Here is a 14,262-nt window from a genome sequence, read left to right as displayed (position 1 = left end):
GGCATCCCAGGAGGTCTTCCTCACTGGGATTCACGTCCTCTCCCACCCTTACAGGTTCGGCCATGGTAATGAATTCAATGGCCTTGCACTCTCCTTTTGGATTTTCTTCTGTAATGCTTGGGAGAGTACTAGGAGGGATTTCAGTGATCCTTTTACTCAGCTGGCCCACTTGTGCTTCCAAATTTCTAATGGATGACCTTGTTTCATTCATGAAACTTACAGTTGCCTTAGATAGATCAGAGACTAAGTTTGCTAATTTAGAGGTATTTTGTTCAGAGTTCTCTATCTGTTGCTGAGTGGATGATGGAAAAGGCTTGTTATTGCTAAACCTGTATCTTCCACCATTATTAAAGCCTTGTTGAGGCTTTTGTTGATCCTTCCATGAGAGATTTGGATGATTTCTCCATGATGGATTATAGGTGTTTCCATAAGGTTTACCTAAGTAATTCACCTCTGCTATTGCAGGGTTCTCAGGATTATAAGCTTCTTCTTCAGAAGATGCCTCTTGAGTACTGTTAGATGTAGCTTGCATTCTGTTCAGACTCTGAGAAATCATATTGACTTACTGAGTCAATATTTTGTTCTGAGCCAATATGGCATTCAGAATATCAATTTCAAGAACTCCTTTCTTCATAGGCGTCCCATTACTTACAGGATTCCTCTCAGAAGTGTACATGAACTGGTTATTAGCAACCATGTCAATGAGTTCTTGAGCTTCTGCAGGCATTTTCTTTAGGTGAATGGATCCACCTACAGAAGTATCCAATGACATCTTTGATAGCTCAGATAAACCATCATAGAATATATCCAGGATGGTCCATTCTGAAAGCATGTCAGAAGGACACTTTTTGGTCAGCTGCTTGTATCTTTCCCAAGCTTCATAGAGGGATTCATCTTCTTTCTGTCTGAAGGATTGAACATCCACTCTAAGCTTGCTCAGCTTTTGAGGAGGAAAGAACTTGGCTAAGAAAGTCGTGACAAGCTTATCCCAGGCGATCTCTGGGTTGAGAGTCCAACCACACTCTAGCTCTGTCTCTTACAGCAAAAGGGAAAAGCATGAGCCTGTAGACTTCAGGATCTACTCCATTAGTCTTAACAGTATCACATATCTGCAAGAATTCAGTTAAAAACTGAAAAGGATCTTCAGATGGAAGTCCATGAAACTTGCAATTCTGCTGCATCAGAGAAACTAATTGAGGTTTCAGCTCAAAGTTGTTTGATCCAATGGCAGGAATGGAGATGCTTCTTCCATGTAAATTGGAATTTGGTGCAGTAAAGTCACCAAGCATTCTCCTTGCATTATTATTATTTTTGGCTGCCATCTCCTCTTCTTGTTCGAAAATTTTTGAAAGGTTCTCTCTGGATTGTTGTAATTTAGCTTCTCTTAGTTTCCTCTTCAGAGTCCTTTCAGGTTCTGGATCTGCTTCAACAAGAATATTCTTGTCCTTGCTCCTGCTCATATGACAAAGAAGAGGGCACAGAAAAAATAATAATAATAATAATAATAATAATAATAGGGATCCTTTATACCACAGTTAGAGGTCCCAGTGTGAGTAGAAGAAAAGAATAAGAAAATCTGAACTCAGAGAGAGAGAGGGAGTTCGGATTTTTGGGTGAGTGATGTGAGGAGGAGATGTTAGTGGATGAATAAATAAATAGAATAAGATGAGAGAGGGAAAATTTCGAAAATAATTTTTTTTTTTTGAAAAAGAATTAGTGATTTTTGAAAATAGTTTTTTTTTTTTTTTTGAAAAAGGTTAGTAGTTTTCGAAAATTAAAATCAAAAATTAAAATAATTAGTTAATTAAAAAGAATTTTTGAAAAAGAGGGAAGATATTTTCGAAAATTAGTGAGAGAGAGTTAGTTAGGTAGTTTTGAAAAAGATAAGAAACAAACAAAAAGTTAGTTAGTTAGTTGAAACAAATTTTGAAAAGATAAGAAGTTAGGAAGTTAGAAAAGGTATTTTGAAATCAAATATTTGAAAAAGATAAGATAAGAAGATATTTTTGAAAATCTATGATTGAAGTTAGTTTTGAAAAAGATTTGATTTTTAAAATCACAATTAATGACTTGATTCACAAAAAATCACAAGGTATGATTTTAGAACTTAAAGTTTAAATCTTTCTTAACAAGCAAGTAACAAACTTGAAATTTTTGAATCAAAACATTAATTGATGATGTTATTTTCGAAAATTATGATATAAAATTAAGAAAAAGATTTTTGAAAAATATTTTTAAAATTTTCGAAAATAACTAAGAAAAATTAAAAAGATTTGATTTTTGAAAAATATTTTGAAAAAGATAAGATTTTTAAATTGAAAATTTGATTTGACTCATAAGAAACAACTAGATTTTAAAAATTTTTGAAAGAGTCAACTCAAATTTTAGAATTTATGAGAGAAAAAAGGGAAAGATAATTTTTTTGATTTTTTTGAATTTTTAATGATGAGAGAGGGAAACATGAAAAATGATGCAATGCATGAGAAATTTGGATCAAAGTATGTGATGAATGCAAGAACACTATGAATGTCAAGATGAACACTAAGAACACTTTGAATGTCAAGATGAATATCAAGAACATATTTTTGAAAAATTTTTAATGCGAAGAAAACATGCAAGACACCAAACTTAGAAATCTTTAATGCCTAGACACTAAGAATTCAAGAATGCATATGAAAAACACCATACAACACAAAACAATATAATATGAAGATCAATCAAGAAGGTTTATCAAGAACAACTTGAAGATCATGATGAATGCAATGCATGAATGCAATTTTCGAAAAATGCAAGATGAATATGCAATTGACACCAAACTTTCAACTTGACTCAAGACTCAAACAAGAACTCAAAAAATATTTTTGATTTTTATGATTTTATGAAATTTTTTTTTGTATTTTCTTTTAATTTTTTCGAAAATCATTTTGAAAAAGAAAAATAAGGATTCCAAAATTTTTAATATGAATTCCAGGAATCTTATGCTCTTTAGTCTAAAGCTCCAATCAAAGGGTCAGGCATGGCTTAATAGCCAGCCAAGCTTTAGTATGTAACTCAGACATGACACGCCTGACATACCCTATTCAAAAGAATTAGACATGGCTTTACAGCCAGCCAGGCTTCAACATGATTCATGAAACACTAGAATTCATTCTTAAAAATTCTGAAGAAAAAATATATTTTTTTGAAAACATTTTTATTTTAAAATTTTTATTTTTTATTTTTTTTTTTGAAAACAAAGGAGACATTTTTGAAAGATTTTTGAAAAATTTTTGAAAATAAAACAAAAAGAAAATTACCTAATCTGAGCAACAAAATGAACCGCCAGTTGTCCAAACTCGAACAATACCCGGCAACGGCGCCAAAAACTTGATGCACGAAATTGTGATCATCAATGGCGCCATCAACATGGTACGCTCAATTGTAATCTCAACTTTTTATCACAACTTCGCACAACTAACCAGCAAGTGCACTGGGTCGTCCAAGTAATAAACCTTACGCGAGTAAGGGTCGATCCCACGGGGATTGTTGGTATGAAGCAAGCTATGGTCATCTTGTAAATCTTAGTCAGGCGGATATAGAATGGTTATAGAGTTTTTGAATATTAATAATAAAATAGGGATAGAAATACTTATGTAAATCCTTAATGAGAATTTCAGATAAATGCATGGAGATGCTTTCGTCCCTCTAAACCTCTGCTTTCCTGCTGTCTTCATCCAATCAGTCTTACTCCTTTCTATGGCTGGCTTTATGTAAGGACATCACCGCTGTCAATGGCTACTTTTGATCCTCTCTGGAAAATGGTCCGATGCGCTGTCACTGCATGGCTAATCGTCTGGAGGCGTCACCCTTGCCAATGGCTGCATCCTATCCTCTTGTGAAAATGGTCCAAATGCTCTGTCACAGCACGGCTCATCATCTGAGGTTCTCGATCATACTGGAATAGGATTCACCCTCCTTTTGCGTCTGTCACTACGCCCAGTACTCGCGAGTTTGAAGGTCGTCACAGTCATTCAATCCCTGAATCCTACTTGGAATACCATAGACAAGGTTTAGACTTTCCGGATTCTCATGAATGCCGCCATCAATCTAGCTTACACCACGAAGATTCTGATTAAGAGATCTAAGAGATACTCATTTAATCTAAGGTAGAACGGAAGTGGTTGTCAGGCACGCGTTCATAAGGAATGATGATGATTGTCTCGTTCATCACATTCAGATTGAAGTGCGAATGAATATCTTAGAAGCGGAATAAGATGAATTGAATAGAAAAATAGTAGTACTTTGCATTAATCTTTGAGGAACAGCAGAGCTCCACACCTTAATCTATGGAGTGTAGAAACTCTACTGTTGAAAATACATAAGTGAAAGGTCCAGGCATGGCCGAATGGCCAGCCCCTAAGACGTGATCAATAGATCAAAAGATAATCCAAAGATGTTCCAAGATGTTCAAATACAATAGTAAGAAGTCCTATTTATAATAAACTAGCTACTAGGGTTTACAGAAGTAAGTAATTGATGCATAAATACACTTTCGGGGCCCACTTGGTGTGTGCTTGGGCTGAGCTTGAAGTCTACACGTGGAGAGGTCATTCTTGGAGTTGAACGCCAGCTTTTGTGCCATTTTGGGCGTTGAACTCCACTTTGCAACTTGTTTCTGGCGCTGGACGCCAGAATTGGGCAGAGAGCTGGCGTTGAACGCCAGTTTGCGTCGTCTAAACTTAGGCAAAGTATGGACTATTATATATTTCTGGAAAGCCCTGGATGTCTACTTTCCAAAGCAATTGGAAGCGCACCATTTTGAGTTCTGTAGCTCCAGAAAATTCATTTTGAGTGCAGGGAGGTCAGAATCCAACAGCATCAGCAGTCCTTCTTCAACCTCTGAATCTGATTTTTGCTCAACTCCCTCAATTTCAGCCAGAAAATACCTGAAATCATAGAAAAATACACAAACTCATAGTAAAGTCCAGAAATGTGAATTTAGCATAAAAACTAATGAAAACATCCCTAAAAGTAACTAGATTCTACTAAAAACATACTAAAAACAGTGCCAAAAAAGCGTATAAATTATTCGCTCATCAGACACTCATCATCATTCTCACCTATGAACGCGTGCCTGACAATCACTTCTGTTCTACTTGCAATAGCTTGAGTGCGTATCTCTTAGCCTCCTGGTTCATGACGCATGGTTGCCTTGCCTGACAACCGAGCCTTCCATTCCATGAGATCAGAGTCTTCGTGGTATAGACTAGAATCAATTGGCAGCATTCCTGAGATCCAGAAAGTCTAAGTCTTGTCTGTGGTATTCTGAGTAGGATCTGGGAAGGGATGACTGTGACGAGCTTCAAACTCGCAAGTGTTGGGCATAGTGACAGACGCAAAAGGATCAATGGATCCTATTCCAACATGATCGAGAACTAACAGCTGATTAGCCGTGCGGTGACAGCGCATTTGGACCATTTTCACTGAGAGGACGAGAGGTAGCCATTGACAACGGCGAAACCCAACATAAGCTTGCCATGGAAAGGAGTATGAATGATTGGAAGAAGACAATAGGAAAGCGGAGGTTCAGAAGGAACAAAGCATCTTCATACACTTATTTGAAATTCTCACCAATGAATTACATAAGTATCTCTATCCTATTTTATATTTTATTCATCTTTTAATTATCAATTCTCCATAACCATTTGAATCTGCCTGATTGAGATTTACAAGATGACCATAGCTTGCTTCAAGCCGACAATCTCCGTAGGATCGACCCTTACTCACGTAAGGTTTATTACTTGGACAACCCAGTGCACTTGCTGGTTAGTTGTGTGGAGTTGTGATAAAGAGTTGAGATTACAATTGTGCGTACCAAGTTGTTGGCGCCATTGATGATCACAATTTCGTGCACCAAGTTTTTGGCGCCGTTGTTGGGGATTGTTCGAGTTTGGACAACTGACGGTTCATCTTGTTGCTCAGATTAGGTAATTTTATTTTAAGCTTTTATTTTATTTTCGAAAAAAAAATTTCTATTCTGTCCTTCAGAATTTTTAAGAATGAATTCTAGAGTTTCATGATGATCTGTAGAAGTCTGGCTGGCTGTAAAGCCATGTCTAATCTTTTGGACCGAGGTTTCAACTTATCATCACAAGAGCTTGTTGATTTCTATCAATCTTGCTATTGAAAGTAATGATCTGCTAAAGCTTGGCTGGCCATTGGCCATGTCTAGTGTTTTGGACCGAAGCTTTCACTGAAAGCTTGGCTGGCTAGTAAGCCATGTCTAATTCCTGGACCGGAGTTTTAGACTAACATTGCATGATTCCTGGAATTCTCATAAAAAATTTTGAATTCCTTATTTTCTCTTTTTCCAAATAATTTTCGAAAAATACAAAAAAAATTTATAAAATCATAAACACCAAAAAATATTTTTTTGTGTTTCTTGTTTAAGTCTAGTGTGAATTTTTAAGTTTGGTGTCTTGCATGTTTTATTTAATTCTCTTGCATTTTTCGAATATATGCATTATGTTCTGCATTAATCTTCAAGTTGTTCTTGATGATTTCCTTGCTCTGATCTTTAAATTTTCTTGTGTTGTGTGTTTTGTTGTTTTTCATATGCATTCTCAACTTGTTAGTGTCTCTAATATGAAAGTTTCTAAGTTTGATGTCTTGCATGCATTGTTTATTTGATCTTAGTTTTTCATGATTAGTTGCATTTTGATTGTTCCTCATCATTAAAAATCCAAAAAAAAAAAATTCAAAATTATGTCTTTTCAAGTCAATAATACAGAGAATTGAAGATTCAGAACATGTAGCAGAGGAATTACAGAGAAAAAGCTGGGCGTTCAAAACGCCCAGTGAGGAAGAAAAACTGGCGTTTAAATGCCAGCCAGGTACCCTGGCTGGGCGTTAAATGCCCAAAAAGGTAGTATTTTGGGCATTAAATGCCAGAATAGATACCATTCTGGGCGTTTAATGCCAGGAGGGCACAGGAGGGAAGATTTCGTTTTTAATTCAAATCTTTTTCAAATTTTCATAATTTTTCAAAATGAAATCTTTTTCAAATCATATCTTTTCAATCATATCTTTTCAAATTCAAATCCTTTCCATTTTTTTTAGTATTTTCGAAAATCTTTGCTACCAATTAATGATTTGATTCCAAAATTTCAAGTTTGTTACTTCTTTGTTAAGAAAGGTGAAATAATTGAATTTTAGAATCAAATCTTTTAATTTCTTGTTAGCCAAGACATTAATTTTAAAAAAATCAAATCTTTTTAATTGTTTGTCAGTCATATCTTTTTAAAACCATATTTTCTCAATCATATCTTCTCAACCACATCTTTTTCAAAAAATTGATTTTCAATCATAACTTTTTTTTTCTAACTTCAAAATCTTTTTCAAAATCACCTAACTACTTTCTCAACTTTAATTTTCAAAAATCATCAATCAATTTTTCAAAATTTCTATTGTTTATTTCAAAATCTTTTTAAATTTAATTTCGAAAATTCTTCCCCTCTTCTCACATCCTTCTATTTAAGGACTAACACTCCTCTACTATCAGCAATTTGGACTCTCGCTCTATAAGTTCAAATTCTCATCGCTACCTCCTCCTCCCATTCTTCTTTTCCTTTGACACCTCAAGGAATCTCTATACTGTGACATAGAGGATTCCATACTTTCCTCTTCTCTCTTTCATATGAGCAGGAGAAAGGACAAAGACATTCTTGTTGAAACCGATCCTGAACCTGAAAGGACCTTGAAGAGAAAGCTAAGAGAAGCAAAAGCACAACTCTCTCTATAGGACCTAACAGAAATTTTTAAACAAGAAGAAGCCATGGCAGCCAAAAACAACAACAATGCCAACAATGCAAGGAAGGTGCTTGGTGACTTTACTGCACCTACTCCCGACTTCTATGGGAGAAGCATCTCAATCCCTACCATTGGAGCAAACAACTTTGAGCTTAAGCCTCAATTAGTTTCTCTAATGCAACAGAATTGCAAGTTCCATGGACTTCGATTGGAAGATCCTCATCAGTTTTTGGCTGAATTCTTGCAAATCTGTGACATTGTCAAGAACAATGGGGTTGACTCTGAGGTCTACAGACTTATGCTCTTCCCTTTTGCTGTAAGAGACAGAGCTAGGACATGGTTGGACTCACAACCTAAAGAAAGCCTGAACTCTTGGGAAAAGGTAGTCAATGCCTTCTTGGCAAAGTTCTTTCCACCTCAAAAACTGAGTAAGCTTAGAGTGGAAGTCCAAACCTTCAGACAGACGGAAGGTGAATCCCTCTATGAAGCTTGGGAAAGATACAAGAAATTGATCAGAAGGTGTCCTTCTGACATGCTTTCAGAGTGGAGCATCATAGGTATCTTTCACACCCTGGGTCGAGCTATCCGACCCGGGATGTTCAGTAACAAAGCGACCAACCTCTTCAGGTCAAGCTATCCGACCTCTTCTCAAAAGAGGTCGGCCAAATCGACAAGAAAGCCCAGTAAAGGGCCCAAATAGAGGAACACGACCAAAATCCAAAGGCAGTCCAAGCCTATAGAGATAAGGGAGGTTCCCTTGAAGATAAGCTGACCTCAACTCAAAGATAAAGATAAGATAAGATAACTAACTTATCTTATCTAAAAAGGTCACTCCACACCATTATAAATATACTGGAGCACCCAGGTATAACTATACTCTGATTCTACAATAAACCTGCTTAATACCCATGCTAACTTAAGCATCAGAGTCTCTTGCAGGTACCCCCCACCCTCCGGTGACCAAGGATCAGAAGTGCAGCCAGCCCAATAAGTCAGACACAACAGCTCCGGCTACCACCAGCCAGCCGGACACGTCATCTCTGACCAGTACAGAAGATCTCATCCGAGATCGACCTACAGTTTCAGGTAACCCTCGGAACATTGGCGCCATTGCCGGGGAACCTGGAAGTCATCCCATCATTATGGCGGACGACCATGACAACGACCATGATTCAGATCTAGAGGACAGAACGCCGCACAAAAACGCGGACGCTACACCAAAAGATACTCCAGAATCTAACAGAGACAAAAACTCATCACATCTGGGAGTAATAGAAGCGCTTCAAGATCGTCTAAAGAAACTTGAAAAAGAAAGCCAGCATCAATGAGAAGTTGGCAAGGATCTACAAAGAGAGGTACGGAGATGTCGAGAGCTAGAAGATAAAATCCTACAACTCGAAGCTGATCTCAAAGCAAAGGCTACCCGGACCACCCCTGAGGACAATTCACGCAAAGATCAAGATCCATTCACTAGGGACATCATGAAAACTAAAATTCGTAAGGACTTTAAACTCCCGGATATGACTTTGTATGATGGCACTACAGATCCCAACCATCACCTCAGCAACTTCAGAAGCAGAATGTACCTCACCGATGCCTCGGACGCTGTTTGCTACAAAGCTTTTCCAAAAACCCTCACGAAGACGGCAATTAGATGGTTCGACAACTTACCTCCCAAGTCCATCTCAAGCTTTGACGACCTAGCTAAAAAATTCCTTGCCAGATTCTCCATCCAAAAAGACAAGGCCAACCACGTCCCCAGTCTACTAGGAATCAACAAAATATGCCTAGACATACAAAGCTTGCCAACAGAGGCCACCATCATGGGCCTCATTAATGGCCTACGAGTGGAACCTTTCAGCCAATCTATATCGAAGAAATATCCCACGTCTCTAGATGAGGTGCAGGAGCGAGCGGAAAAATATATCAACATGGAAGAAAACCCTCGGTTGGGAGAAACCTCAAAATCCAGATTCTCCTACTGAGACAAAGATAAAGAATCTAAAAAGAAGGAAGATCGACAAGGGGAGAAAATTAAAAAATATCATAATTACACCCCTCTTAGGGTATCCCTGGTAGATGTCTACAAAGAAGTCTACCATACGGAAAAGATTCCCCCAACTTGACCACTCAAAGGTAAAAGAGGAGGAGGAAATCGAAATGAATACTGTGAATATCACCGAGTCCGAGGGCATTCCACCAACGAATGCTTCGACTTAAAAAACATCATAGAAAAATTAGTAAGAGAAGGAAAACTAGATCGATTTCTAGCCACCCGAGATGATGATCAAAGAAAGAGAAGAAGGGATGAAGATGTCGGACGAATCGAGCGATCACCTCATACGCTAGAAAGACATGTCCATATGATACACGGAGGATTTGCAGGAGGAGGAATCTCCAAATCATCCCACAAAAGATATCTCAAAGAAGTATATCAAATTGAAGGAAAGGAGGAAGCTCCCGACATCCCTGCAATCACATTCACTAAAGAAGATGCATCCGGTATCATCTCAGGACACGACGACCCCATGGTCATCACCATCATACTGGCAAACGCCAATCTCCACCGCACATTAATAGACCAATGGAGCTCCGCCGACATCTTATTCAAAACTGCCTTCGACAAGCTCGGCTTAGAAGAAAAGGAGCTTAGAGCATACCCTAACAGCCTGTTCAGACTGGGAGATATCCCAGTACAACCGCTGGGATATGTGTCACTACATACAACCTTCGGAAAAGGGAACCAATCCAGAACACTCAAGATAGACTACATCGTGGTCGACGTGAGTTCAGCCTACAATGCCCTAATAGGTCGGACAACACTAAATCAACCCGGCGCAATAGTCTCAACTCCACATCTATGCATGAAATTCCCAACTACAGAAGGGATAGCTACAATAAAAGCAGATCAAAAGATGGCACGCCACTGTTATAACGAAAGCCTAAACCTCAGAGGCAGAGGGGAAGAGTTCCATACAATTGAGCTTGGTGGAGTTCAGAGATGTGAAGAACTCCATCCACAACCCGAAGGAGAAATAGAGAAAGTTCAGATCGGGGATACCTCGGACAAAACAACTAATATTGGCACGATCCTGAAGGGAGACGTGATGAGTGGATAATTTATACGCTTTTTGGCATTGTTTCTAGTATGTTTTTAGTAGAATCTAGTTACTTTTAGGGATGTTTTCATTAGTTTTTATGTTAAATTCACATTTCTGGACTTTACTATGAGTTTGTGTGTTTTTCTGTAATTTCAGGTATTTTCTGGCTAAAATTGAGGGACTTGAGCAAAATTCAGATTCAGAGGTTGAAGAAGGACTGCTGATGCTATTGGATTCTGACCTCCCTGCACTCAAAGTGGATTTTCTGGAGCTAAAGAACTCAAAATGGCGCGCTTCTAATTGCTTTGGAAAGTAGACATCCAGGGCTTTCCAGAAATGTATAATAGTCCATACTTTGGCTGAGTTTAAACGACGTAAAAGGGCATTGAACGCCAATTCTACGCTGCTGTCTGGAGTTAAACGCCAGAAACAAGTCACAAACCAGAGTTGAACGCCAGAAATATGTTACAACCTGGCGTTCAACTCCAGAAAGAGCCTCTACACGTGTAACATTCAAGCTCAGCCCAAGCACACACCAAGTGGGCCCCGGAAGTGGATTTATGCATCAATTACTTACTTCTGTAAACCCTAGTAACTAGTTTAGTATAAATAGGACTGTTTACTATTGTATTAGACATCTTATGATCTTCGGATCATCTTTGATCACGTTTTGGGGGCTGGCCTCTCGGCCATGCCTGAACCTTTCACTTATGTATTTTCAACGGTAGAGTTTCTACACTCCATAGATTAAGGTGTGGAGCTCTGCTGTTCCTCAAAGATTAATGCAAAGTAATACTGTTTTCTATTTAATTCAACTTATTCCGCTTCTAAGATATTTATTCGCACTTCAACCTGAATGTGATGAATGTGACAATCATCATCATTTCCTATGAACGCGTGCCTGACAACCACTTCCGTTCTACCTTAGATTGAATGAGTATCTCTTGGATCTCTTAATCATAATCTTCGTGGTATAAGCTAGATTGATGGCAGCATTCAAGAGAGTCCGGAAAGTCTAAACCTTGTCTGTGGTATTCTGAGTAGGACTCTGGGATTGAATGACTGTGACGAACTTCAAACTCGTGAGTGCTGGGCGTAGTGACAGACGCAAAAGGAGGGTGAATCCTATTCCAGTATGATCGAGAACCTCAGATGATTAGCCGTGCTGTGACAGAGCATTTGAACCATTTTCACAAGAGGATGGGAATTAGCCATTGACAACGGTGATGTCCTTACATAAAGCCAGCCATGGAAAGGAGTAAGACTAATTGGATGAAGACAGTGGAAAAGCAGAGATTCAGAGGAACGAAAGCATCTCTATACGCTTATCTGAAATTCTCACCAATGAATTACATAAGTGCTTCTATCCTTATTTTCTATCTATTTATTATTTATGTTCGAAAACTCCATAACTATTTTATATCCGCCTGACTGAGATTTACAAGGTGACCATAGCTTGCTTCATACCAACAATCTCCGTGGGATCGACCCTTACTCACGTAAGGTTTATTACTTGGATGACCCAGTGCACTTGCTGGTTAGTTGTATCGAAGTTGTGAATGAAAAACAATTTATTAAGACGTGCGTACAGAGTTTCTGGTGCCGTTGCCTGAGATCACAATTTCGTGCACCAAGTTTTTGGCGCCGTTGCCGGGGATTGTTCGAGTTTGGACAACTGACGGCTCATCTTGTTGCTCAGATTAGGTAATTTTCTTTTTGTTTTATCTTCAAAAATTTTCAAAAATCTTTCAAAAATTTCTCCTTTGTTTTTGAAAAGATTTTTAAAATAAAAATGTTTTCAAAAATATATTTTTCTTCAGAATTTTTAAGAATGAATTCTAGTGTTTCATGAAGCATGTTGAAGCCTGGCTGGCTGTAAAGCCATGTCTAGTTCTTCTGGATAGGGAATGTCAGGCGTGTCTTGTCTGGGTTACATACTAAAGCTTGGCTGGCTATTAAGCCATGCCTGACCCTTTGATTGGAGCTTTAGACTAAAGAGCATAAGATTCCTGGAATTCATATTAAAAATTTTGGAATCCTTATTTTTCTTTTTCAAAATGATTTTCGAAAAAATTAAAAGAAAATACAAAAAAATCATAAAATCATAAAATCAAAAAAATATTTTGTGTTTCTTGTTTGAGTCATGAGTCAAGTTGAAGGTTTGGTGTCAATTGCATATTCATCTTGCATTTTTCGAAAAATTCATGCATTCATAGCGTTCTTCATGATCTTCAAGTTGTTCTTGGTAAGTCTTCTTGTTTGATCTTGATGTTTTCATGTTTTGTGTCTTTTCTTGTTTTTCATGTGCATTTTTGCATTCATAGTGTCTAAACATGAAAGATTTCTACGTTTGGTGTCTTGCATGTTTTCTTTGCATATAAAATTTTCAAAAAATATGTTTTTGATGTTCCTCATGATATTCAAAGTGTTCTTGGTGTTCATCTTGACATTCTTAGCATTCTTGTATGCATTCCTTGCTTTGATCCATAACTTTCATGCATTGCATCATTTTGCATGTTTTTCTCTCTCATCATTAAAATTTCAAAAATCAAAAAAATATCTTCCCCTTTTCTCTCTTAAAAATTCGAAAATTAGATTGGACTTTTTCAAAATTTTTTAAAAAAAATCTAGTTGTTTTCATGAGTCAAATCAAATTTTCAATTTGAAAATCTTATCTTTTTCAAAATCCTTTTCAAAAATCAAATCTTTTTCATTTTTTTATTTATTTTTGAAAATTATAAAAATATTTTTCAAAAATCTTTTTCTTAATCTTATCACATAATTTTTGAAAATATCATCATCAATTAATGTTTTGATTCAAAAATTTCAAGTTTGTTACTTACTTGTTAAGAAAGATTCAAACTTTAAGTTCTAGAATCATATCTTGTGATTTCTTGTGAATCAAGTCATTAAGTGTGATTTTAAAAAAATCAAATCTTTTTCAAAACTAATTTCAATCATATCTTTTCAAAATTGATTTTCAAATTTGTTTTAACTAACTAACTAACTTTTTGTTTGTTTCTTATCTTTTTCAAAACTACCTAACTAACTCCCTCTCTCTCTAATTTTTGAAAATATCTTCCCGCCTTTTTAAAAATTTCTTTTTAATTAACTAATTATTTTAATTTTTGATTTTAAAAATTTCGAAAATTACTAACCTTTTTCAAAAACTATTTTCGAAAACCACTAACTCTTTTTCAAAAATTATTTTCGAAAATTCACTTCCCCCTTTCATCTTCTTCTATTTGTTTATTTATTTACTAACATCTCTTCCTCACTTACCAAAAATCCGAACCCCCTCTCTCTCTCTGAGTTCAGATTTTCTCTTCTTCTTTTCTTCTATTCACACAGGGACCTCTATACTGTGGTAAAA

At 36.9% G+C, this 14,262-nt stretch overlaps 1 non-coding gene across 1 annotated transcript; it reads left to right on the top strand.

Moving 5' to 3' along the window:
* The first annotated feature begins 826 nt into the window (after positions 1 to 826).
* LOC112739655 (small nucleolar RNA R71) lies at positions 827 to 934 on the top strand. The gene has a single exon (XR_003170588.1). It is a non-coding gene; the product is annotated as a small nucleolar RNA R71 (small nucleolar RNA).
* The last annotated feature ends 13,328 nt before the right edge of the window (positions 935 to 14,262 follow it).

Source organism: Arachis hypogaea, chromosome 13 (assembly GCF_003086295.3).
Source record: "Arachis hypogaea cultivar Tifrunner chromosome 13, arahy.Tifrunner.gnm2.J5K5, whole genome shotgun sequence".
NCBI lineage: Eukaryota > Viridiplantae > Streptophyta > Magnoliopsida > Fabales > Fabaceae > Arachis > Arachis hypogaea.
The sequence above is the reverse complement of the archived record's forward strand: the minus strand, read 5'-3'. Positions and strand labels throughout refer to the sequence as shown.